Raw genomic sequence first — 27,032 nt, forward strand, 5'->3', positions numbered from 1 at the left:
TGCCAGTCTTACCACCGCTGCACCTCCAACAAATTAAAGTCAACATTTATCAAAAATCATTTGATGTTTGAACATCTGAGGTTCATACAGCTGTTTTCGTTTATTTTTAAAGCTCCTACATTTCAATGAGGTGTCAAAAGTTAAAAGTCAAAATTAATTGAAGAAGTTGGAATTAGGTCACATGCAAAGAAGGGGGACGAAAAGCATTAAAGAAGGCAAATGGAAGGGGCTCAGAACGTTCTTTCTAAAATGGCTTCCTTTTTATTTTTCTGAGATTTTTTTTTTATTGGTGCATTGAAACTGTATATAATAGTGGGCTTCATTGTTACATATCTGTACGTGCACATAACACAATTTGGAAATGATTTTCTCTTTTTTAAAAGAACCTGTTTAAGCTTTGACTTCACCTCCTTTTAAATATTTTATGGCAATTATTTGGGTTAATGCTGCTTCTGTCATTGGAATGTAGGAATCAACCTTTCTCTTCTCCACTGAAATCAAGATGGCGGCCTCCGCCATATTGTACCGAATAAAAACAAAAAGTCAAAGAAAAAACTAAAAGATAAGAATAAAAACAGAGAAATCGGCTGAGTTATTGGAGTAAAGTCCTCATGGGAACATGTTCGGGGAATGAGAAACTTGAGGACTTGAGACATCTTAATAATGGGGCAGTTCAATGCTGGGTCATGATTCCAATCTCCACCCCTTCTCTATCCCGAGTTCTCTGGTTAGTTTGGCAATTAAAACTCAAACATTTGCATATCTCTTTTCCTGTTGAGCACACCTACCAAGGTAACGTGGTATTAGATCACTAATGAACTCAGTGTATCATCCTGGCTGCCAAAGAGATTTGCCTTGGTTTTCTACTGATTCTGCAGAACCTTGTAGGTATCTGGGGAACACGGTGCCTTCATAATTGAGCCTTCAGCTGGCGCTCTTAATCACTGGTGTCACTGAGGCGTGTGGTTGGCTTTCTGTCCAGTGTTGAGGACTCCATCATCTGAGTGGGGCGTGAGGGCCTGCTGATCCTTACCTACTTCTCAATCCTGGAACCCTGTCATTCCTTAAGTCTTAGGAATCCATCAGTCCCAGCAGTAGAAGCTGGGGAACCCTGTGCCCATAAGCAGAGAGGAGGAAAAGCCAACAGCAACGACCCTTACTCTCAGAATCTCCCAGGGGAGGATTCCCCGGGGGAAGAGACACTGGGGGAGGTTGGAAGCCAGGCCTGCCTGTCATTTTCATGGAGCTAAACCAGAGTTTGGAAGTTGCCTGAAATCTCAAGTTGAATCTCATGGCTCACTCACAGAAGACTTTGTTTAATCCGGCTCTAGGTAGGTAATACCAAAAAAGTAAAACAAAATAAGCAAGAACCCCTCACTTATTGAGACCAGGAACGTGCCTTAATTGTCTAGTTCTTTCAGTTGGTTCCGTGATTTCATCTTTTTTAAGATGTCTCATTATCACAGTTCTTGGTCAAATAAAAAGTGCTCCTCGTCCCTGCCCTGTGGTCATCTTGAGAGAAGGGAGGGGCCACAGGGTGAAGGAGGTGATGCAGCCTTGGGTCCTGGCCTGACAGGGGCTGCCCCAAGCCCCCCCCGGTGCGGTCACTCAAGTCTCCTTGGGGACCCTTCATTGCAACTGGGGCCTGGCCAGGGGCTTCCTCCTGTGGAGCAGGGGGACAGGACAGCTGCCCCAGTCTTGCCCTTTGGGGATGTTCAGGCCTCACCAGCCCACCTGAGGGAAAGTGGAATCTCTGCCAGGAACTATGGGGCAGGTAGCTGGACATTTCCTCCGGCCACTGGTGTGTGGGCAGGTGCTTGACTCTGAGGCTGTGCAGGCTGCCTGGAGGCCAGCTCTCCTACAGCCAGGTGTTGCCAGGAATCACCTTTGCAGCTGGGGGGGCTGGGCTGGGGTGGGTGGGGCCAGCCCTGGGTCGTTGAGATCACCTTGCCGTCTCATGTGGTGTCTGGAGCTTTCTCCCTCTGCAGGCTTCGTGGCCTGTCACCCAGGTCGGACCCCGCTGCTCATGGCTCCCGTGTCCTGTCTCTCGCAGAGACCAGGTGCTAGTTGCTAGCTCTTGGCCCGATTGGTCTGACGGCTTCTCCCTGGCTTTGCTATGGGTCGAGAGACTGGGTTTCCTTGTTTTGTGAGTGAGCCAGGAAGGCACAGCACAGGGCGTGATTTATTTCCCTGTCCCTGCTCAAGTCCCATTACACTTTTCCACCCTCTTCCAAGTCTTCCCAGGCACCAGGCTTTCCCCATCACTTCAGATACTAATGAACAGTTTGATTTTCAAGGTTTTTGGAATCTAGGTGAGTCTAATTTTTTAAAGCCCAGTTTTAAATTTCTATTTCTATTTATTTACCTGACAGTGGAATATATTTTTAAATATTATATACACATAGAGTAAATATAACTTGTTCCAGTTAGGATTCCATTATTGTGGTTGAACGTGATTACATTGGTCCTGTATTTATATAAGGGTAGGAAGGACATGTCTGATTCTTTCCACTGTCTTTCCTATTATTATCTCCCCTCCCTTCCCTTTGTTCCCCTTTGTCTAATTGAACTTCTAATCTTCCCCTCTCTTGTTGTGGGTTAGTGTCCACATATCAGAGAACATTTGGCCTTTGGTTTTTTTGAGATTGGCTTATTTCACTTTGCATGAGTCTCTAGTTCCATCCATTTACCAGCAAATTCCATAATTTCATTCTTCTTTATGTCTGAATAATATTCCACTGTGTATAAATACGAGTTTCTTTATCCATTCATCTGTTATAGGGCACTTAGATTGTTTCCACAGCTTAGCTATTGTGAATTGAGCTACTATAAACATTGAAGTGGCTGTGTCACTGTAGTATGCTGATTTTAAGTCTTTTGGGTATAAACTGAAGAGTGGGATAACTGGGTCAAATGGTGGTTCTATTCCAGGTTTTCTAAGGAATCTCCATACTGCTTTCCAGAGTGATTGCACCAATTTGCAGTCCCACCAGCAATGTACAAGTGAATCTTTTTCCCCACATCCTCGCCAACATTTATCGTTGCTTGTGTTCTTGATAATTGCCCTTCTGACTGGGGTGAGATGGAATCTCAGTGTAGTTTGAAAGCCCATTTAAAAGAATTCTGTTCAGAGGTTCTTTGCATCTTGAGGTCTTTCTGTGAATCAGAAACTTCTCTTGGCTGTGGCCAGGTCCCTGCCTCTGAGGCTTGCTCCTCCAGTCTTCTTGCCTACTGACCTTGGTCTCTGGTCCTCCAGGGTTAGAGTCAGGAAGAGAGAAGACAGCTGGGAGCTAGCGGAAAGTTCCTTGGCTCTGTGCTGTGAGCTGTCTCCCTTGAAACCCAGGACCAGGTGCTGACTCTTGCTCATGCTGTGCATTGAAGGATCTCCAAGGTCCTCTCGCAAAGACCTTGCTCCTCAGCTCTCCATGGCCAGGTGTTGTCTCCTGGAATGTCTGCTGTGATACCTGCCCTAGCTTCTTCGTGACCCTAGTACAGCTCCAGCTTCTTCTGTCGGGGTTGACCCTCTCCTTCAAATCCAGCAACCTACTCTGGGTCCTCTGGCTCAAGGGGACGCTCAAGTCTTCCCCCCTGATGGAGGTGGGTGGCGTGTTGCCAAGGTGCCTGGGGTGTGGCCCCTGAAGTTCCAGTGTGGGAGCTTTTAGTGTGGGGTGGAAATTGCTTCCAGATCAACCGGAAATCAACACTGCCCACCATGCCGGGTTTTTTCTCGCAAGAAGCAGAGTTTGGCTGGGTGAGATTTTCTGTAGTTAACTCGCAGAGTTGGTTGTCAAAACTTAACACTTGAGAGATGGCCAGGAAGCTAGCGGATTCTCTGGAGAAGCTGGGAGGTATTAAAGAAGACTGCTCGTGTGTGTCCAGGTGTGTGCACCTGGTCATTGGGTTAGCTGAGTCAGTTCTGTTGGGTCATCAAGCCAGGTGTGACACTGGCTCAGAGAGGTGACTCTCAGGTCTTCCTGGGTCTGAACTCTGAGGAGAACTTCGGGTCATGAGAGTGATACCTTAAGGCAGCTGGGAAACCTGCCTCCCTCTGCCTTCTCTGCTCTAGAGTCAGCACGTGCCTTTCCCTGTGCTCAGGAGCGGGCTTGCTGCAGGGGCACCAGTCGGGCTGGATTGGAGTCCCGAGTTCAAATCCCCATGCCTCACCTACCAGATCTGGAATATTCACAAAACTCGGTTCTCAAGAAATGAGGATACTGCTAACCCTGTTGCGGGGTCTCTCAACAAGTGGGCTGATAACTAATGCGGACAAGGCTCTGAGTTCTGCCCTGGTCATCGAAGCCATCACCGCCTCCAGACATGGCAGCAGCCTGGGGGGTCAGCAGGCTCAACCATGAGTGGGTGGGGTTGTTTGCTTTTTTAAATAAAAGATTAAAACATGCTCTCTTCTATAAAAGAGGAAGATGTTCCCCCATCCCTGTCTTTAGAGAGAAGGCCAATCTAGAGGATTCAATTTTGGGATTTCAAAATCTGGTCAGATTCCAGCGGGTCTGAGCCAGCAAAGGAAAGTTCTGGCATTTAGTAGCTCTTTCCCAGAAGGGGGAATAACATGCCGAATCCTTCTTATAATTGTACCTTGTGAATGTTGCAAATCGAAAACACAAAGAAACTTGAAGCAAGGAAAGACTCCCCTGCACCAGTGGGCTCCCGGGCAGGTGTGGAGGCTGAGGCAGTGGCGGGGGGTTCTTGCTTCAGGACGGCTCTGCCCTGCAGGCTCCCTGCTGTACTGAGCAGTGCTTTCCTACCTCTGTGTCGCTTCCTGGTCCCCATCCTACATCTGCTGTGTCTTGGGGCTCTGGCCCTGTTCGCTGGGTGCAGGAGCCTCCTGGCAGCTCCCACAGTCCTCTGCTCTGAGAAGAGTGCTCTTTGAAAGCAGAGGCCTGGCAGGAGTCGGCTCTGAGGGCCCAGCTCAAGGCGAGTCTTGGATCCTGACTAGACAAAGCTTGGGAGCTTCTGTTCACCTTGCTGGACTCTTGGCTCAAGGGCTGGCGGCTGCTTTTTGTCCTTCTAAGACTGAAGCAGACCTGCCCGTCCCCCCAGGGATGCTGCCGTTCCTCCCATCCCGTCTTCTCTCCTGCCTCTTCGCCTCGCCTTCCGTGCCTGATTGGCCACAGCTGCTGACCTTTCCCCTCTCCTGGTCCTGTCTCCTGCATTCTGAGGCTGCCCCACCCTTTGGACCTGGGGCTAGACCATAGAGGCCGCCTGGTTGCTGGTTTTCTTCCTGGCCTCGCCCTTCCTGCACGCAGCTACCTCATGAATCTGCCTCCTTCGGAAACTCGATCCGCAGATGCACAGAAACCCCAGCTGCTCTTTCAGAACCAGGTAGCACTGTGACCCCCCAAATGGTCATGCCCCAGCTGAGGCGCCCGCCATCTTCCTCTGTCTTTGGACTCTCCCATCTCTCTACTTTCCTGCAACTCCTGCCCTGAAGACTCATCCAGTTTCTCTCCAAACCCTCTGCTCCCGGGCAGTGTCCAGAACCTCTCCTTTCTCCCCTGCTTTGAAGCCCTGTCCGCTGCCCCAGGAGATGGCCGAGGTGGTGAGAATGTTCTGGTGCTGTTGACAGAGGGCTTTTGCTGCAGGGTCAACGGGTCTTCCCATTTGAAGCAGCGGCATTGATCCCCCCTTGAAGAATGAGCGTGGAGCAGTTACTATACAGATTGGCTCTGGACTGTCCCCAGAGGCCCACTGGGAGGTGGTGGGAATTTCAGGAGGTGGGATGTGGCTGGAAGAGGAAGTCACGAGGACGGTGCCTTGAGGGCTATATTTGTCCCTGGACCCTTCCTCTGTGTCTGCCTGCTGGGCGCCACAAGGTGAGCACCTCTATTCCACCATCCATTCCCTGCCTCACCAAAGGCCCAAAGTGGTGGGGCCAAGTGGCCATTTACTAAAATCTCTGAAACCATTAGTCAAATGGTTTTTCCTTCTTCACTTTCTCAGGTATTTTGTCACAGCTTCGAAAGCTGATCAACACAACCACGTTACCCTCCACTGCCTGCTTTGCTTAAATGTTTCCTCCTGTCTGGTTTGCCCTCCTCCTTGGTGTCTGTAGGGATTCTTCCTATTTTGGTGACCCATTTAACCTCTGCCATTCAAGGCTGTGTCCCCCTTTCCCTCTCCTACCCCACTGCTTCTGGGAACAGCTACCCTGCTCCTTATTCTTTGTTTCTTACTCTTCTGCGAGGCGTGGGCTGTTCGGGAGTGAGAGACACACAGCTTAGGATTTTGTGTTCCATGAAGCGCTGTCTACGACTCTTTGCTGGGTGAGTGCTCAGTTCGCGCTTGATGAACAGCTTGCTGTTGGAGTTCATGGATAGCTCCGTACAGACCTGGTGTGAACCTGAAAAGCCAGAGGCACATTATAAATGTCACATCCTGAGCATGAGTGAGGAGCAACTCTGGTGATTCCTCTTAAATATCCAGGAGGGATGACCTTTAAACCTTTATTTCCACATGTGTCTGGTACCAGTGAGAACGATCTCATGCCATCTCCCAAACCTGCCCAAGCTCATGGAAATGGAAAAGGTGCTCTCGGTGCCCCACCTGCCGAGTTCAGGTGTCTGAGCAGAGCCTGTGAGCATGAACCACTTTCCTGATGGCTCCTGGTTCGCACCCCACCCTTCAAACACAAGGAAACCCCTCCTGTTGGTATCCTGTGCTTGTTGGCAGGGGCGTTTTCTCAGTACCAGTGCAATAATGACAGACAACACGTAGAAAACTCAAGAACCATAAAAGTCTTTTTCTTCTTTTTTCTCTCTGACTGAAATACTGGTTGATTCTTCCTAGGAAAGTTGCTAATCTGTCTCTGTCCGTAACATCCTCAAAAGGCAGGCATGTGTTTCCTACAAGCTTCAAACTGGAATCTTGCCTAAGAAACGGTCATCTGTACTAACCAGTCCCTGACATGTGATCAATTAATGTATGTTATCAGTTTTGCTTAATTATAGATTTTCTTACACTTGGGGGTTTTGCTTTCCTTATCTGTAATACTGAGATACTAATTTAACATTGATTCACTAGCAGTTAGCTCTTTTATATCCAACCTCCAGAGCAATGAAGTGTTATTAACAATGTTCTCATTTTTTTCTGCCCAGTATTCTTAATTTGAAAATAAGAAACAGAGCTTATGGCAAAGATCCTTATGGATGCATTTGCTGTTCCTGAGATTTGGCCTTGTGATTATATTGGGACCAAATTCATTTTGAAGGCCAGATTTGCTTCTAAAACAGAGTTTGGGATTTTTGTCCTCCAAGATGTATTTCCCCTGATGAATTTTCTTAGAAATACATAATGTCCCTTTAATCTGGCTCCCTTTTCAGTTGTCTGCTGTTAAGAAATGGCTAAATATTTGTTTTTCCAGTTGAACGTCTGAGGAAGTAAAAGTCCCTTGTCAGTGTGTTTTCTTGCACAGAGGCTCAGTGTCAGGTGGGAGAGGTCATATTTATAGCTGCTCTCCTTTCCTGATGTCATCTGCCTTTCCTTCAAGTGTCTGGGTTTCACGGTGGCCCTGCAGCAGATCATGGCCCCAGACGGAGGTGCCGTTTCTGCTGTCTGCTGCTGTCTGTCTTGTCCCCGAGGGAGCTGGCTGCCACCTCTTTGCTCAGATCAGCTCGCACGCTCTCAGGTGTGAGATGACATGGCCGAGGAGGGGAGCAGCCTGGACCATGGCCACAGGACCTCACGCACCAGCGCGCTCAGCTGGCGCTTCCTCGGTTCTTTCTGTTCTCTTGACACAGAGAGGCCAGGAAGGAGTGCCAGGCGACGAGGGGGATTCAGGGTGGTGTGCGGCCCTGGGACGTGGTGCGAGACCACAACAGGGAAGCCGACCGTCCTGCTGTGTCCCAGCTCACACGGGATCCTCGGGACTCTGGCGAGTCTCCCTTCTGGCCAAACCGCTCCTGTTGGTTTGAGTAGCTTCCTCCATGTCTTAGGGCGAAGGGGGCCCCCGGGGGAGCTCTCTCAGGCGTCGCCTCACTGAGCGCTGAGCTTGAGAAGAGTGTGCAGCCCGGTGGCTCACCGATGGACATCGCCACCAAACATGCCCACAGTGTCACCCTGAGGGACGCGCACCGTCAGCCACAGGTGTCAGGTAGTGCGGCGTCCACATGGGCGCAGAGCTGGAGCTTGGAGACGTTGGGTGACGTAACCCTGTGATGAAGGAGACCCTTGACGGGCACTTGTCTGCTTCCAGGCAAGCTGGACCCGCTGAGCAAGTCCTCTAATGGGGCTGCCACCCTGCGGGCAGGACCGGCCCCTGTGCTGCAGTGACCCAGCTGCTGGCCGTCTCTGAAGCTCTCGGGGCCGGCAGGTGCTGGTGGGTGGAGGCCTCAGGGCCCTGGCCTTGAACTGCTGCTCTCCTGAACAGCTGTGCAGGTCCTCCCCGTCATTTGCTGCGGAACCATCTGGAAGCTGGCCAGATGTGACGCTGATGTGACACTCCGAAAGGCCAGTGAGGGCCCTGGGCTTGCCAAGCCCGTTCCTGTTGTCAGGACGAGTGGTCAGCTGAACGCCTTTCCATGTTCGGGAGCCTCTGCCCGCGGGGCTCTGGCCGTCGTTGCCGCAGGGCCCTTTCTTGCTCCCGCGTCGGTCTCTGGGAGGCTCCTTGTTCTCAGGCTGCTCCTTGCGTTCTTAGCTGTCTCTTTCCCCCTCAGTCTGCTGAGTGTCTCGGGTGCTGTCCTCAGTCCTGTCTGCCCACCTAACTCCCAGGGAGCGCGTTCTGGGCCCTTCTGCCCTTGAACTTCTGGTAGGAGGAGGAGCACTTTCAGCCTGTTCCAGCTTACAGACGTTAAGAGCTGGCGGCCGCCAGTGTTGATACTGTAGGGTTCTTGTGCTGCCAGCAGCAGCCACCTGACCCCAAGCCGCGTGGTCAGTGGGGCGATGTCACCGAGATGACCAGAGGTCCTGAGCCGAGGTCCTCTTCCTGAGGAGAGGTGCAGGGCGTCTCCTCCCTCCCAGCCACCTGCAGCAGGTTGGCTTGTCCTCGGCTGCTGCTTTCATGGTCCTGAGGTGACGTCAGGGCTCTGAGGGTCTCACACGCAAGACTGGCACCATGAGACCTTTCTTCATCAGCAGGACCTTCTAGCTGTCCCCTTGCTGGCTTCTCCCATGCCGGATTGGCCAGATCTGTGTCCCATGCCTGTCCCTGGACCAACCAGGGCAGGAGGAGTGGGTGCCAGTGGTGGGGTTTCCCTGGATGGGGTCAGGGCCGCCTTCCCGGGTGTCGTGGGGTAGGCTGCACGCCAGTGGAACGGGGTTCTTTCTGTGAGGAGGAGAGGGCAGCTGGTTATCTGTGGTCTTTGCCTCTGAAGCAGGGATGTGCATGGAAGACCGGCTTCACTGGGACTGTGTTCGCCGCGTCTGTGAGGCCCGTCTGCTCTGCCCCCGGCATTGCAGCTGGAACTGGCTTCTCCCCAGGCTCCAGCGCTCGCCCGGGTGCAGGCTGCTCCCTGGCACTGGGACATGTCTTGGGATGTGTACCCCAGTAGCTGGCCTCCACTTACAAAGCTCTGCACAAAGACTGGCTCTATTTGTCTGGCACTCTGGGGAGCAAGGAGGGTCCCCCATCTCTGTATTTAACAGTGCCCATGTCACAGTCCATTGGGCTGGCACCTCCTCTCTGTGAGTCGGCCCTCTGTACGGCTTCCAGATGGACTGATGGAGACTGAGAGAGGTCCTGTTGGCTGCTGGTGGGCTCCAGGCTCAGGGCTCTTTGTGCAACGAAACCCACCTTTCTGGTGCTCAGAGGTCCTTGCTTTGACCTTTGTCCGTGGGGCTTCCTGACAATCACATGCATTCTTCCACTCCCCACAGACTGAATGTGGAGCCTAGGTGCCTCCCAGGGGTGACGTGGTGTGTCCTACGCTCCAGCGGGGCCCCTGCCTGGGCGTGAGGCACCTCGGCCTCTGCTGGGCCACGTGTGGCTGAGCCGAGTGAGCAGTGGCCCTCACCCCAGAGCTCTCCCGACGGCTGAATTCTTTGAGTCCTCCCACCGGGCTTGCATGATTTTCTGTCTCTTTGGCTTTGATGGAGCCAGCTGTTACCTCACGCGGCTGGTAGCGTGCCTTTCTCTGGCAAAGCGCCTTTCCCCAGATTTCGTGACATCTTTTTGGATCCTTTGTGGCTTCTCAGCTGTGTGATGGCTAATTTACGTTGTCAGATAAATGCCCTCAGGATAAATGAAATATTAATGATGCTATAATGTTAATTTAAAAATACCCATTGCACATATTTCATAGAATTCTCTCTGGGCTTTATTCTGGTCTTTAAATCAAGTCCAACAACGTCTCAGCCATAAATCAAGTTGTTCTCTCGGCCGACTAGAGGATTTGGCATGAACACGTTCCACGGGTTAGTGCAGGGTGGGAAATCTTAGCCCCTTCTTTTGAAGCTGGATTCTCTTTGCCACATTGAGAACTAAATGCCCTTTTAACCACTTGCCATGAGCACAGTTAACCAAGCAGTCATCAGCACTGGCTGTTGGATTTAGAGAAAGAGATTTGGAAACACCTTTGTAGACTGAGGATTTCCAGAGCACAGTCCAGGCCGCATTCCCCTCCTGGGAAGCATCGTGACCCTGACACCAAGGCACATGCTCCACCGTGTGACCGAGGGAGACACTGAAAATACGTTCAGGTTTATAAAACGATGATTCCTGAGGATTTTCCTGATTATAAAAGCAAGTGTTTTTGGTTTTGAAAATTTGGTAAATACACAAAACTATGAATGAGAAAATGAGTCCGCCTTTTGATGATTCCACCTGTAATGAGAGCGGGTGGCCTTGGTCTTCCTCATACTGGGGCCACTTCACTTAGCCTGGTGCCTGCCAGGCTTGTCCAGTTTGTCACAAATGACAGCGTGTCCTGGTCGAGTCTGGACACCACGTTTTCTTCATCCGTTCAGCCACTGATGGACAGGCAGGCCGATTCCCTGCCCTGGCCACTGTGAAAGTCGTGCTGTGAACCTGGGAGAGCAGCCGTCTCCCCATGTCCTGGTCCCACCTCCTGGATAATGTGTACACCCGGCGGCGAGGTTGCTGGGTCCTGCGCGGCCTCTGTTTTTCATTTCCTGAGGAAACTGTGCCTTTCCCACAGTGGCTGGGTGGCCAACAGTGCACAGGGGCACCCTTTTCTCTTCTTGCTGACCCTTGTTGGCTTTGTCTTTTTGACATTGTAACAGGTGTGCGGGGACCTCTCATTCTGGTCCTAGTTTGCATGTCACTGGTCGGGAGTGAGGCTGAGCATGGGCAGGACTGGGGAGATATTGGTCAACATACAACTTGGTGTAGAAACACTGAGTTAAGGGGTCTGCAGTGCAGTTGGTAACAGTGTCCTATTCCTGAAAATCACCACCTGTCAATGTTGAGTCATCTCACCCAGCAAAATAAGCAGGTGGGGTAACAAGTATGCTGATGAGCTGTGTTGTCATTGCAGTGTGTACACGGATTTCAAAGCATCATGTGGCACAGGATACACGTTTTAGTAGGTTTTTTTCACTACTGTAACTAAAGGACCTGACCAGCACGATTATAGGAGACAAGGTTTATTTGAGGGCTCCCGATTTCAGAGGTCTTAATCCACAGAAGGCCGGCTCCAATGGTCTGGGCTCCAAGTGAGGCTGAACATCATGGCTGAAGAGTGTGGCAGAGGGAAGCAACTCACATGGTGATCAGAGAGCCGAGAGAGACTCCACTTGCCAGATTCAAATACACACCCCACAGCCATGCCCCCAACACCCACCTCCTCCAGCCACCTCCACCCCTGCAGCCATGCCCATCCATCCAGCCACTCCCACCTCCTCCAGCCACGCCCACCTCCAGCCACGCCCACCTCCAGCCACGCCCACCTCCTGCCACACCCATCCATCCAGCCACGCCTACCTCCTCCAGCCATGCCCACCTCCTCCTGCCATGCCCTCCTGGACCCAATCACCTCTCAGTTAATCCCATCAGAGCTCATGCACTGACTCTTTTAGGGCTAGCCCAGTCACTCCCTCCAAATCTTCTTGCATGTGTCACACGTGAGCTTTTGGGGGACACCTCACATCCAAATCATAACAATACTTGTATGCTTGTGTTTGTCCATTAAATGCTAAATGCAATTTTATGAAGATTTTTAGAAAGAAGAAAACAAGAACCTCTTAATTCACACTGGGGGGACCCAGCGCAGGTCTTTGGGTCCTGAGGACTCTCTTCAGGTCATCCTCCTCCTCCTTCCCTGGTGGGCATCTATTTTTGTTTTTGTTTTTTCCCAGTATTGGGATTATGTCATCTATAGAGTTTTGCTTCCTGTTGTTTCCCTCAAGCCCTAATGTCCCAGTTTCCACATCACAGCGAATCCATGAGATTCAGGCCATGTGGGTCAAGTGGCCCTCACACAGCTCTGGAGGACTTCAGGTGGGGTTGGCTGGGGGCCTCCTGAGCCGAGTGGGAGGAACCAACTATTTATAAATAATTTCTCCCATTACAAATATTGGTTTTGATGCAACACCTGAGCCATTTTAACTTGAAAACATTTTCAGCTGAAATTGGTGCCACTTTCAATTTGTCATGTTGTGAGGATTCCACTAAATATGATATTTTGGGGTTGAATATTTTACTTGGAAAGGTTCGTCAGTACAGAAATTCCCGTATCTCCAAAAAAGGGAGAGAAGGGGTTGAATTTGAGAGGTGTGTACGGGCATATTCTAGGAAAGAGTCTTTCTTTTGGCGTGGAGCACGTTCTGTTTAATTTGCAAATCTTCCTAGTCTTGACCCATTTAAAAGGTCCTCCCTTTCCTGGGACTAAAACAATTGCTTAAGGACGGTTCCCAGAGGTGTCACCAACCTCACTTGTCCCTAGCAAAGTGCTAGAAGGGTCTGGGGAAGCCATTACTCCTCAGGCTGAGGACGGGCCAGGCGAGGAAAACATTTTCAAAACATTTTCTTTGCAGGAAGTACTGTGCCCCAGACTCTGGGTCAGCCTGCGCCTTTATGTCACCTGCATGTTTTGCTTTACGAAAGCAAAAGCCAGGGTCCCCTCTGAGGGCTGGAAAGCCTTCCCCGTCCTCATCTTGTCTTCCTCTACCTCCTCCTCCTCCTCCTTTTTAAGGAAGGATTTTAAGTTTTTCCCCTCTTAGGATATTTTAAAATAATGTTTTGAAAAAATACCTTGGCATTAAATGTACACTTAATCCTTGGTATTTATCTTTGGGGGAAAAAAATAAGATTTAATATACCTAAATTTTTTTTCAGGTTATTCCAACATCTTTGGTGACTCAAGAAAATCCATGTTGATGGGAAGCAAGACAGATGAGTCACAGAGAGAGGGGATGATGGAGCCAAGGGCAATTCAAGGTGAGACCTCAAAAGACCCTGATAATCCTGCGTTATGGTTTGGATATGGTTTGACCCTCTGAATTCACGCAGTTTATGTCCCAAAGTCATGTGTAAGTGGTGGTCAGAGTGTGGGAACCTACTTTGACTGTTTGTTCTGGAGGTGGGGCTTCTGGGCAGTGATTAGATTAAACTGGTCATTAGGGTAGGGTCCCATGATTGAGTCCTTGTGGCTTTATTCACAGAGGGAGAGAGACACACAGATACAGTTTCCTACCATGATGTGATGCAATCAGTGGGGTAGGCTTGCTCGAGCTTATGAAGTACTGCTTGATCTCCAAATGTGAACCAAAAGAAACCTCTTTTTTTTTTTAAATAAAGTAGTCTGCCTCAGGTATTTCATTATAGTAACAAAAAGCTGAAAATAATATATGCTCCTAGTTAAGACTTATTTAAAAACTGTGCCTATGTAAACATTTTGTGTCTTTGATATTCAGTATTTGTGGTCCCGAACTTCCAGAGACCTTTTCTTAGGTCCTTTGCTATACCTTGAGGAATATGTTGTTTCCTTGTGACACCCTTGACTCTTTCTCCCAAATAAGGCGCCCCTCCCCCGGCACTGTTCCTGACCACGCGGGAGATCTTGGGATTATTGCTCACAAGTCCTGCAGTCTTCACGGCTCCTCCGTCTTCTCTGCCCTCTCCACTCTTCTGCCCTTTCCAGGAGAATCAGAGGCCAAGGGCAATGTCTATTGACTGTGCTTTTTTGATATCTCTATATTTCTGTGCTCTAACTAAATTTGGTTTATAGTCATTTTGTGGTACTTTACCCAACTGCAAGTGAAGCTTCCTTCCAGAGGCCCTCAGGGAGCGAGTGAGTCTCTATTCACTAACGAGACCCTCAGAATAACGAACGAAACCACATCATCACGTGGGAGAGTGCTGGCACTCGCCGGGGTCCCCCAGGAAAGCCTTCCCGGTGGGAGAGTGACGTGCAGCCAGAGCGCGCAGGAAGGCAAGGCCAAGAGTCCCCCTAGACGTTAAGCCAGGAGCAGTTAGTAGACGGCAGAGCCCTGTGCCTGGGACGTGCCTGGAACAGGGTCGGCGTCCAGGAAGAAGTGGTGCAGTGACAATGGACATGGGTCGTGAGGCCTTGGGGACACGCCTCCACCAGGGGCTTCCAGCTCAGGAGTCCACGTAGGTCAGCACGTCCCTCGAGGGGGGTGTTCGAGTGTCCTGACTACCGTAACAAGGTCCCAGAGGCTGGGCGGCTTAAAAATAAGAAAAGTGTGTTGTCTTGCGGTTCTGGAGGCTGGGGGTCCAAGGTCTAGGTGTTGGCAGGCTGGTTCCTCTAATGGCTGTCAGTGAGAATCTGCTCCAGGCCTCTCTCCTGGCTTCTAGATGTCCATCTTCTCTCCCTGTCTTCATATCACCTTTCCTGGTCTGCCTGCAAATTCCCCTTTTATAAAGAATCGGGGACCTGACTTGCATTTGATTATCTCTGTGAAGACCCTTTTCCACATACAGTCACATCCCTGGGAACTGGAGGTCAGGATTTTTACACAGGAACTGGGGGGAGAGGGGAAGTGATAAGCCCTAGCAATCTGCAAAGATGAGCCATATCCTAAGGAGTTCAGTTCTCATTTTAGGTAGATATGAGTTACCTTCAGTTTCTCATACTTTCTCCTGACTCCCTCTGCTCTTTCCTGCTGCTGGGTTGCTTTCTGTTACTGTGACAAAATACCTGAGATAAACCTAAAAGGAGGAAGGGTTTATTTTGGCTCATGGTTGCAGAGGTCTCAGTTCACGGTCAGGTAACCCTGTTGCTTTGGGCCTTGGTGAGGCAGAACATTGTGGCAGGAGCATGTGTTAGTGGAGGCTGCTCACCTCCTGGAGGCGGGAAAACAAGAAAAAGATAGGAAGGGCCTGGGAGCTTGACGCAGCCAGAGAAGACAGATCTTTGCCGTTCATCAACCCTGAGGAATAGGGATTGCCAATCTCAGGGGGGAGGTGGAAGTGAGAGAGAAATCTGGGGATACAGAAAAGTAAAGATAGACTGAGTCTCAAAAGAGAAGCTCCATGTGCTATTGGAATGCAGGGAATGCTGTGAACCTTCGAAATGCAAAAGAAGCAGCCCAGCACCTGTCCCTAGTCTGCACCCTGGCCTGTGCCCTTGACCCATGCCCCTGCCTGCAGAAAGCACCACGAGACCGTGCCAGGAGCTGGAAGAACGGGGTCAACTCCAAGGCTCCACCCTGGCTCCACTCTAGTCCCGCCCAGCAACCTCGCCCTGTAAACATCCCCCACGCCGGGGGTGCTCTCTCTCCTTCTGGAGATGGCCTGCGTTCTACCTTGCTTTATCCCAGAAGCTTCTCATTCTGTTTTAAAAGTCGTTTTTGTTTGTTCTGATGAGTTATGCCTGACAGTAGAAAGTGTTCTGACACATCCTACAGAAGTGGAGCCTGACTTCGTTCTCCTGCTGTACATGATGTAGAGTTACACAGGTGTGCAGTCACGTGTGCACAGGGGGCAGTAATGTCCCGCCCCCAGACCCCCTCCCCTCCCTTCAATCCCTTCTCTCTAATCCAGAGTACCTCTGTTCTCCGCTTATTGTGAATCCGCATCCGCATATCAGAGAAAGCATTCAACCTTTGGTTCTTTGGGATTGACTTTTTTCATTTAGCATAATATTCTTTAGCTCCATCCATTGCAAAAAATCCCATAATTTCATTCTTCTTTAAGGCTGAGTAATATTCCATTGTGTGTGTGTGTGTGGGTGTGTGTGGTGGGTGTATACCACACTTTCTTTATCCATTCATCCGTTGAAGGGCACCTAGGTTGGTTCCGTAGTTTTTGTGAATTGAGGCAGTTGTGAATTGAGCTGCTATAAACATTGATGAGGTTGCATCACTGTAGTACGCTGATTTTAAGTCCTTTGGGTATAAACCGAGGAGTGGGATGGCTGGGTCAAATGGTGGTTCCATTCCAAGTTTTCTGAGGAGCTTCCATGCTCCTTTCCAGAGTTGTTGCATCAATTTGCAGTCCCACCAGCAAAATATGGGTGTACCTTTTTCCTCACATCCTCGCCAACTTTTATTGTTGCTTGTATTCTGATTGGGGTGAGTTGGAATCTCAATGTAGTTTTAATTTGCATTTCTTTAATTGATAGTAAAATTGAACATTTTTTGATATAGTTGTTGATCGATTGTATATTTTCTTCTGTGAAGTGTCTGTTCAGTTCCTTTGCCCATTTATTGGTTGGGTTGTTTTTCTTGGTGTTATAATGCTCTAGCTGAGGTGCGTGTGGTAAAGATTTTTTCCCATTCTGTAGGCTCTTCTCTTCACGTTATTGATTGTTTCCTTTGCTGATAAGAAGCTTTTTAGTTTGAATCCATCCCATTTATTGATTCTTGATTTTACTTCTTGTGCCTTAGGAGTTTTGTTGAGGAAGTTAGGTCCTAAGCTGACATGATGACGATTTGGGCCTACTTTTTCTTTTATTAGACACAGGGTCTGTGTTCTAGCATGTAAGTCTTTGATCTACTTTGAATTGAATTCTGTGCAGGGTGAGAGATAGGGGTTTAATTTTATTTTGCTACATATGGATTTCCAGTTTTCCCAGCACCATTTGTTGTATAGGCTCTCTCTTCTCCAATGTATGTTTTTGGGGTCTTTGTCTAGTATGAGATAACTGTATTTATGTGGGTTTGTCTCTGCACCTTTTATTCTGTACTATTGGTCTACATATCTGTTTTGGTGCCAATACCATGCTGTTTTTGTTACTGTGGCTCTGTAGTATAGTTTAAGGTCTGATAGTGTATGCTTCCTGCTTCACTTTTCTTGTTAAGGATTACTTTGACTATCTTATTTTTGAAAATTAACTTCATGATTTATTTTTCTATTTCTATGAAGAATGTCATTGGGATTTTAATAGGAATTGCACTGAATCTGTATAGTGCTTTTGGTGTATTTTGGTGCATTTTGATATATTCTACCTATCCAAGAGCATGGGAGATCTTTCCATCTTCTGAGGTCTTCTTCGGTTTCTTTCTTTAACGTTCTGTAGTTTTCATTGTAGAGGTCTTTCACCTCTTTTGATATATTGATTCCCAAATATTTTAATTTTTTTGAGGCTATTGTGAATGAGGTAGTTTTCCTAATTTCTCTTTTGGTGGCTTCATCACTGATGTATAGGAATGCAGTTGATTTATGGGTGTTTATTTTATATCCTGCTACTTTTTAAAATTCACTTATGAGTTCTAGAAGTTTTATGGTGGAATTTTTTGGATTTTTAAAATATGGAATCATGTTGCAGCAAATAGTGTTATTTTGAATTCTTTATTTCCTATTTGTCTCCCTTTAATTACTTTCCTCTGTGTAATTGCTCTGGCTAGAGTTCAAGGATGATGTTGAATAAAAGTGGTGAAAGAGAGTATCCCTGTCTTATTCCAGTGTTTAGAGGGAATGCTTTCAATTTTTTTTAATTGAGACTGATGTTGATCTTTGGTTTAGCATAGATAACTTTTATGATGTTGAGGTATATTCCTACTATCCCTAGTTTTTCTAGTGTTTTGAGCATGAAGAGGTGCTGTATTTTGTCAAATGCTTTTTCTGCATCTGTTGAAATGATCATATGATTCTTGTTTATAAATCTGTTAATGTAATGAATTACATTTATTGATTTCCCTGTGTTGAACCAACCTTGCATTCCAGGGATGAACACCACTTGACTGTGGTATATCCTTTTAATATGTTTTTGTATGAGAGTTGCCAGAATTTTATTGAGAATTTTTACATCTGTGTTCATGAGGGATGTTAACCTGAAGTTTTCTTTCCTTGTTGTGTCTTGTCTGTTTTTGATATCAGGGTAATACTTGTTTAATAGAATGTGTACGGAAGGGTTCTGTCCTTTTCTATTTCATGGTATAATTTGAGAAGCATTGGTGTTAATTCTTCTTTGAAGGTCTTGTAGAACTCAGCTGAGAATCTTTCTGGTCCTAGGCTTTTCTTAGTTGGTAGGCTCCAAAAGCTTCTCACTCTTGAATTTGCCCCCATTCTCCCTTGAATATGTCACTGCCCCAGAAATGGTGTCAGGGCTTTGCAGGAATCAGGCCTGTGCAGTTCTTATTGAGGTTTGTGCTGGTGAAGGACCCATAGGCCTGATCCCCACTCATCCAAAGCAAGTGCTGCTAAGGACCATCCTGTTCAGTGAATGGATCCTTGTCTTGAGTTTGCCTAGTACCATTTTTCCTGAAATGTTTTCCCTTAATGGTTAGTTAGCTTCATATTTAAAATTTAGTTGTTTTTTCTTTTTTTAAAATAAGGACCCTTAGTTAATTGTCAGAATGCCCTTATGAGAAGTAGCAGTTTATTTATTGGGAATTATTTTTCCCTAAGTCACCTCATTTTACACAGTATCAAGTCACCCACTTGGAGTCTTTGCTTTTGTGATGGTGACGATGACCACTTGCCAAGTGCCCGCTGTGTGTCCAGCATGGTGAGAGGCTGCTCAGGCATGGTTCAGGTCCCCTCACAAAAGTGGGATGGGAGATCAGAGGAGCCAGAGGATGGCCAACGGCGGCTCAACCCAGGCCCAGCCAGTCAGGACGACAGCTGCAGATCTCGGGCGTGCACCACGTTGACTGCTAGGGGCCGTCTGTTTTGCTTTTGTTCATCTCCTGGACACCAAAACCATGGTGTCTCTGCTGATAGCCCCCTTTCCCCACCCCTGATGCCAGCTGGGTGTCCTGCAGTTCAGTTAGGTTCTGAGGTTGCTACCTGGGGTCAGCGTCACTCTCTGCAGGCTTAAGGGCTCCCTTCCCCAGCCCCGTCTCTGGTCAGGTACCAGTTGCAAGTCTCTCTCAGGTCTCCAGGCACCTGACCTTGTGTCCTACTTGACCACAAAATTGAGGGGTTCCCACGACTTCTGACCAGCTTTGGTGATTTTCTGAAGTGACTCTCAGAACTCAGGAAAGCTCTGTGCTTGCTGTTTTCAGAGGCCACAGCTGAACTGCTGGGTGAAGATGGACGTAGGGTGAGGTCCAGAATGGTTCCATGTCTGGGGGCCTCTGTCCCTGGAGAGTCACCACCCTCGAGTGCATCCTGTGTTCACCAGCCCGTGTCTCCGAGCCCCGTCAGTCAGGGCTTTAGGGAGGTCTGCTGACACAGGCACGATGGGCCAATTCACTGGTCATCGGTTGGTGACTCACCTGCCAGCCCCTCGCCCTGTCCAGAGGTTCAGATGGCTAACTGAGGCTTGACCTTTCAACCATCACCTGTCCTGCAGCTGCGCGGGGTCCTTCCAGGGTCATCAGATTAGAACAAAAGGCGTTCTTATCACTCAGTAAATTCCAAGGTTTTGGAAGCTCTGTGCCAGGAACCGGGGGCAACCCCAGGTGTCTCCCTTACTACCCTGCAGTAGTAGCACCCCACTTTCCAGGTGTCTAGAAGATCAAGTGGCCCCGTCTGGCTTCCTAGGGGCAAGACAGGGCCCTGGTGTCCGTCCTACGTCCCACGCCACTCCTGTGTTCACGTCCAGCATGGCCGTGCCATGGGAGCCCCACCCAGGCCTCACCCACCCCCATCCCAGACCCAGGTGCCTGGGAGCCAGACGCTCTGGCTGAGGCAGGACGAGTATCTGTGGGCCTCCACCAGCCTTGCCTAGAGTCCATCTCCTTGAGCAGATCCTGTGGTTCTGGGGTTAGATGTATAGCCAAGGGCATAGCAGTTTGACAGAGATGGCCACGTGACTGGGAGGGCCATGTGGGGGCCATGGAGGCCACAGCACGCAGGCAGTTCAGGCTGCAAAGGGAGCAGAGGTGGGGCTGCAGGCCAGAGCCTCCATCTGTCTTCTTGCATGTGGAAGGTCCAGCTGTCTCTCAGCCTCCCCTCCTCTTCCAACACGCGTCTTCCTCTCGGCCCTGGGTGCCAGTGCACACCATGCCTCTGTAGGCCAAGTGACTGCAATGGAGTTTGTCCTGTTGGGTGAGACCATGGCCTTCCGCAGAGGGACACAGGGACCTGCTGGATGTCAGAGCATTTTGTTCTTCAGGACGCCCGAGGGCGAAGAGACAGGCTCCTGGGCGAGGCCTTGCCACACGAGGCTATTACGTAACAGAAGCCACGAGGTGAAGGTCGTAGACGACACTGACTCAGGTTCTGCCCAGGTTCAAGGACAGGCAGATGAAACGGAGACTAGAGCTCCCACCTCTTCTCCAGCTGACCCTTTGAGACACAAGGTCAACTAGAAGTGACTTTTAAATAGTCCACAGTGTCCGTCCCTCCCACTGGTGAAGAGAACAGACTCAGCTGACCACAGAGACGGTCCTGCCGTGTGCTGGGTGGCGTGGGGAGGGCTGAGCTTTCTCCTGGTCTCCAGGTCCAATGGCTTTGCTGATCAGCTTTGGCGAGTGGCGGCGTGTTCACACGGAGCACCTGGCCAATCTGGTTGGTGTCATCGCTGGTCTGCAGGGTCAGCGGTGCCTGCTGCTGGCGTGAGGGAGCTGGAGGATTTCTCCTTCCTCGCTTCCCTGCCTTACTGCCACCCACACACCACCTTCCTCCTGACTCCTGGGCAGCACGGCGCGGTGGCCCTGCAAGAGCCACCGAGGACCCAAGGCATCTCCCCCGCCTCTCCTCACTGGGCACTTCCTCCGACGGCCAGTCTGCTCCCAAGCGTCCCTCTTCGTGCCTGTCTGAGTGACGTCCCCATCTCAGTCCCTCGAGGAGCAGGACCACGTGGCATCCGGAATCTCCGTATCCCTTCCCTGTCACGGGTGGCATGGCGCCCTGCCCACGTGGTGTGGCCCGGGATATCCACAATGCTGATTCCACTTCTCTCTGGTCAGACCCCCTGCTGGCTGGGGGTCCATCCTGTGAAAGGAGCTTTCGACTCCCCTCTTCTGGTGGAGGTTTCCTGGTTATCCTTCAGTCTCCAGGTTCATTTTGAGGGCAGGCTCAAGATTCGAGGCCATGTTTCTGAGCTGAATGGAAACTGTGGGGACGTTGGAATGAAGTCAGTCTCCTTTGAAATACGCATTTGAGTTTGCTGTTCTCTCTCTGGCTGGAAAACTTGAAGGGAGACCTTGGTGATTTGATTATTCAGGACACAGTGTGCTGATTAGTGATCCATTATCACGAAAATGCCAAGTGTGGTCGCCAGCTTTTCCCTGCTGTGACCAAAAGACCTGACAAGGGGACTGGGGTTGTGGCTCCATGGTAGCGCACTCGCCAAGCGTGTGTGAGGCGCTGGGTTTGATCCTCAGCACACATAGAAATAAATAAATAAAAGTAAAGGTGTCCACCCACAGCTAAAAAAATGTTGTTTTAAAAAAAACCTGACAAGAACAACTTAGAGGAGAAGAAGTTTATTTGGGCTCATGGTTGCAGAGGTTCAGTCCATGCTCTGCTGACTCCGCAGCTCTGGGCCCGAGGTCAGGCAGAGCATCGTGGCAGAAGGTCATGGCAGAGAAAGACAGCTCTGAGCAGGACATGGAGGAGGTGGTGACCGCTCTGCTCAGCAGGGACCAAATACCAGCCTCACAGGCTCGCCCCCAGAAACCTACTTCTCCGGCCACACCTGCCTGCAGTCCCACCCAGTTAGCTCATTCAGACTGGTGAACCCAGTGGTTTGTTGTAGCTGGCATGATGGAATCCACAGCTCTGAGTGTTCTGTGCTGTCACACGTGAGCTCCTGCAGGCACCTCTCCTTCAAACCGTAACAACACTGTGCATGTATTTGGCCCTGTGGGCTGGCCGTGCAAATGGCTCTAGCCTGGCATTCCTGGGCCCAGCCTCCTGAACCCATCTGGGGCCTTAGTTATCTAAGAGACAATCTAGGGAAGTCTTGGCTCGTGACTGGAGTGTGTCCATCCTTGGCACACCAGCCTCCAGTGTCCACGTGGCGGAGGCGGGTCTCAGGAAGCAAGGGGGAGCGCTCCCTGCCTCCGAGCATTGCCTGGGGGTGGCACATCGCCCTTCTGCTGCACGATGGGGGTGGAGCAGGTCAGACGACAACCCCAAAGCATGGGACAGGTGTGACTCCTGGGAGTGTTGCCGAGAGCTGGGTCCTTGGCCCCGAAGCCAGTCCAATAACGGGGACATGGTTTTGAGAAAAAGGAAGAAGGTTTATTGCTTTGCTGGCTAAGGAGAAACTCAGGGGACTCCTGTCCCAGAGGCTGTGGTTCTGCCCCTCAGCAGAAACAGGGGCTGTTAAACAGGTGACTCGGGGGCTACATTCCACGTGTTCTCTGCTGGAGTGGAAATTCGCTTGTTAATTTGGGCGACAGTCATTCCTGAGACCTTCTGTGCCATCCCCAAAGTCAGGATTACTCTCCCTGTGGTGGGTGTGTGCTCAGCACAGATAGCTGTGCCCAGGATGGGGAGGAAAGGTGATCCTGTTTCCCCTGAGATTAGGGAGGAGAGACCAGGGAGGAGCAGTGAGAGAGGAAGAGAAGAAAGGTGTCCATCTTAAACGTAAGTCGCAGTGGCGGAGCAGCAGGGCTGATTCAAAGCCTGAAGAGGACACTGTCATGGGAGGGGTGAGGCTTGGCGCCCCGTGGAACTCTGCCTCAGAGGGACAGGGGAACTGAAGCTCCCGAGGCTGAACTGCTCTGTGAATCCAGACCACACAGGTGTTTCCATTATCTGAAGAACCCTCCCAGAATCTAGCTGCTTAGAACACCACCCATTCACCATCTGTCACCATCCTCTGGCTGGAATCAGCGGGCAGCTCCGCTCTGCTGGTGTGGGCAGGGGCTGCGTCCTCTGAGAGACTACCCTCTGAGCATCTAGGAAGGCTCCCTCTCAGGCCTGGCTCTCGGTGCTGGCTGCCGGCTGGGCACCCTGCTCTCTGCCATGTTGCTGTGCTGCTCAGGGTGTGGGGACCGGGTCCAAAAGGCAGAAAAGAGGAGCTCCCAGTTCCTTTCAGGCCTGGACCTGTGACTCCTGGAAGGTCCCTCCTGCTCTGCGCCGTTTACAGCAGTCTCAGCTCAGCCTGGGTTGACAGGACAGACAAGCCGAGTGGCACAGTGCATGTGTTTGCAGAGGGAGGAGCCACTCACAGACGCTGCTTCCCAGCGCAGGGTTGTGCAGCGGGGAGCCTGCCTTCCCCAGGAAGGCTGGAGGGTGCACCCTCTGGTGGAAGACCCCAGGGCCCAGTGGGGTTTCCCTGGACGCACGCTGAGGAAACCCCCCTGAGGAGTTCAGAATCCCTGTGCCGCTTCCATTTGTGGGCCAAGAGCTGGGTTACCTTCAGCCACTACCCAGCTCAACCTCAAACAGTGCTTCATTCTCTTGCCTTTTAAACAACTATTATCCACCCCCGCCCCCCCAGAAAAAAAAAAGACTCGCTTTAGGTCTAGGGAAAAAATTGTAAACTTTCCAAGACCAAGATATTTGGCTGTAGTGAAAACTGCTGCCTACAACTCCAAGCTCCCACCCGCCAGCCCCTCCGCCATCTTGGGAGGACTCCAGGAGCCCTCTTGGGAAGGCCCGGCAGGCAGACCCGGAGGCGGTGCTTCCCGCCAGGGGCGGTGTGTGTGGGAAGAGGGCGCGTCTGTACCAGGAGGGGGTTGGAGAGGGTGGAATTAAAATGTACTTAGGATTCCTGTGAATGCTTTGGCATATCCCTGGAATAATGAGCTCGAGGGCAAGTTTGAAAGACAGCTTTTGTGTCTGTCTCTAGTTTGGTGATCATACTGTTCATTCTTATTTTGAAGTTTATTATTGCAAAGAGGCAAAAGCCAGATGTCCAAAGAAAGTAAAAATGAAAATTGATAATAAAAAAAAATAAGCCATGGCACCTAAAAATATAAATCAGGTATTTTTAGTTCAGAACACAGCTGGAGGTTGAGGCCGACAGGGCCCAGGACTGGTGTGGGCCGTTCCTGGAGCCTGAGCCCTGGGGACAGGGAGCCCAGGCTGGGAGAGGTCGCCAGCTGTGGCCCCAGCCATGGGCCAGCCACCAGGGAGCCTGGGAGTGTCTGGTGCTGGTGGTGGGCAGGCAAGGGAGCAGATGTCCCGGCCCTCAGATGGGGCCATGAAGAGCAAACCCCACAGCGGCCCTGCTGTGGCGTCTGGGGAAGTCAGTGCTAGAAGGGGAGGGGTCACAGCAGTGGAGCAGGGAGGGTGACCCTGGGCCACCTGCCTGTAATTCCAGTGACAGGGGAGGCTGAAGCAGGAGGATTCCAAGTTGGAGGTCAGCCTGGGCAACTTAGAACCTATCCCAGAATAAAAAATAAAAAGGGCAGGATGTGGTGGTGCACGACTGTGATCCCAGTGGCTCGGGAGGCTGAGGCAAGAGGATCAAAAGTTCAAAGCCAGCCTCAGCAACTTAGTGAAGCCCTAAACAACTTAGCAAAACCCTGTCTCAAAATTAAGAATAAAAAAGGGCTGGGGATGTGGTTCAGGGGTTGGGCACCTGGGTCTAATCCTTGGTACCAAAAATCAATCAGTCAATCAAAATAAAAAATAAAAAGGGCTCGAGATATAGCTCAAGGGTTGAGTGTCCCCGGGTTTAATCCCTGGTACCCCAAATCAATCAAAATAAAAATGTCTGGAGACATAACTTAGTAGTAGAGACCCCTGAGTTCAATCCCCAGTATTAAAAAAAAAAAAAGCACCATGTTCAAAATATTCCTATTCCTGATTCCTATTAAGCCAACCATAAGCTGGATTAAGGGCAATCTGATTGAATCCTGGCTTTATAGCTTGTTAACCAGGTGGTCATGGACAGATCATACCTGCCTGAGTTTCCGTGGCCTCTCAGTGAAATGGCAGCATGCATTCTATTAAGAACTTAACAAGGAAACTCAAAGAGGTGTGTAGCGGCCTAGTTAGGTGGGATCTTCAAAAGTCCAGTTTTCTCCACATACTAGAAAATGTCTCATGTTTTAGTTTCACTTCCTCATTCACAGAATCACTCATAGATGTTGATCGTGTGAAATGACATGAGAGCTGCTTGCAACGTGGATCATCTTTTAGAAATGCACATGTTTTCTGTTCACTCACGGTAGCCATACATATTTCTTGGGGTATGGTAAGATATTGCAATGCAGGTATACTAGGTGTGTAATGATCAGGTCAGGGTAGCTGGCATATCTGTGAGCTTAAACCTGCATTGTTTCTTTACATTAGGAGCTTTCAAAATCCCCTCAGCTAGCTATTCTGAACCATTGCATTCATTGTCACCAACCCTAGTCACCCTGCTGTGCTATAGGATGTTAGAAGTGATTGCTCCTTTGGTTTTTTGGGCTTGGCCTAGTTCACTTAGTATGATATTATCCAACTCCATCCATTTACCTGAAAATGCCATAATTTTATTCTTCTTTAAGACTGAGTACTATTCCCTTGTGTATATATGCCACAGTTTCTTTATCCAATCATTTATTGAAGGGAATCTTGGTTGGTTCCATAGTTTAACTATTGCGAATTGGTCTGCTATGAACATTGATGTGGCTGTGTCACTGTAGTATGCTGATTTTAAGTCTTTTAGTAATAAATGGAGGAGTGGGATAGCTGGGTCAAATGGTGGTTCCATTCCAAGTTTCCTGAGGAATCTCCACACTGCTTTCCAGAGTGGCTGCACAGTTTGCAGTCCCACCAGCAGTGTATGGGTGGACCTTCCCCCCACATTCACCAACACCTATTGTTGCTCGTATTCTTGATGATAGCCATTCTAAACTGGGGGGAGTGAGGGGGTAAGGGAAGAATGGAGGATCTGTGGATTGTGTGGAGGGAAGTGAAGGAGGGGAGGGGGCAGGGGGTGGGTAAGATGGTGGAACGAGACAGACACCATTTCCCTATATACACATATAACTGCACAAATGGTGTGACTCTACATTGTGTACAACCAGAGAAATGAGAAGTTGTGCTCCATTTGTGAACAATGAGTTGAAATGCACTCTGCTGTCCTGTAGAACTAAACAGAACGGACAATTAAAAAAAGAAAGAAAAGAGAAGAGAAGTGGTCGCTCCTGTCCAACCCTGTGTGTTGTCTCTAGACAAGGCCCGGGCAGTCTGCTTGGTCCGTCAGACTGGGTTCTGCTGGGGCAGACGGTGGGTGGTCCTGGGGGCAGAAGCAAGTCCTCTGGACATTTTGCTTTTAGGCACCTATGGAATGTGAAGCTGAGATTCTTTTCCGCTGGCGCACCGCGTTCAGCTGCTGGGAGATAGAACGCAGGACCGTGCTGCTTATAATGGTGTTGCCCTTTCTGTCTTCTAGCTGTCTCAGATCCTGCACGGCCGCTAAATGAGCTGGTTCATTAGAGGACATGATCCAGACTGTCCCGGACCCAGCAGCTCATATCAAGGTGAGTCCCATCTTGGCCGGGAAGTTGGCCTTGGCTTCCTTCTGGGCTGCTTTCAGGGAGAGCTCACAGCAGGGCCATCCAAGCCTCTGCCAAAGCCAGCCCACCACCTGCTTTGGTGCAGTCCAGGGGCTACGAAAATGGCTTGCACCGTTTTAAATGCTTGGAAAACATTCAAAGAGGAATATTTCGTGGCACATGTAAATTGTGTGACGTTTACATTTCTGTGTCCATAAAGATGGTCTTATTGGGATATATCTGTGCTCATTCACTCATCTACCACCATTGCCGCTTCCACTCAGTCACGACAGAGTCCAGGAGCTGCGACAGAGACCGCATGGCCTGCACGTCAGAAGTACCTGCTATTGGCCTCTGCAGGAAAACGTGCAGGCCTCTGA

The 27,032-nt window shown here is 49.9% G+C and overlaps 1 long non-coding RNA gene across 1 annotated transcript in view; it reads left to right on the forward strand.

The window, feature by feature from the left end:
- Positions 1–26,652, forward strand: part of LOC306670867 — a 79,493-nt gene extending 52,841 nt beyond the window's left edge. The window contains exons 2-3 of the long non-coding RNA XR_013766523.1: positions 13,247–13,348; positions 26,550–26,652. This is a non-coding gene — a long non-coding RNA (uncharacterized lncRNA). The remainder of the gene's footprint in view (positions 1–13,246; positions 13,349–26,549) is intronic.
- Positions 26,653–27,032: the final 380 nt, after the last annotated feature.

This window comes from Sciurus vulgaris (assembly GCF_902686455.1).
Source record: "Sciurus vulgaris genome assembly, chromosome: 10".
Lineage (NCBI taxonomy): Eukaryota > Metazoa > Chordata > Mammalia > Rodentia > Sciuridae > Sciurus > Sciurus vulgaris.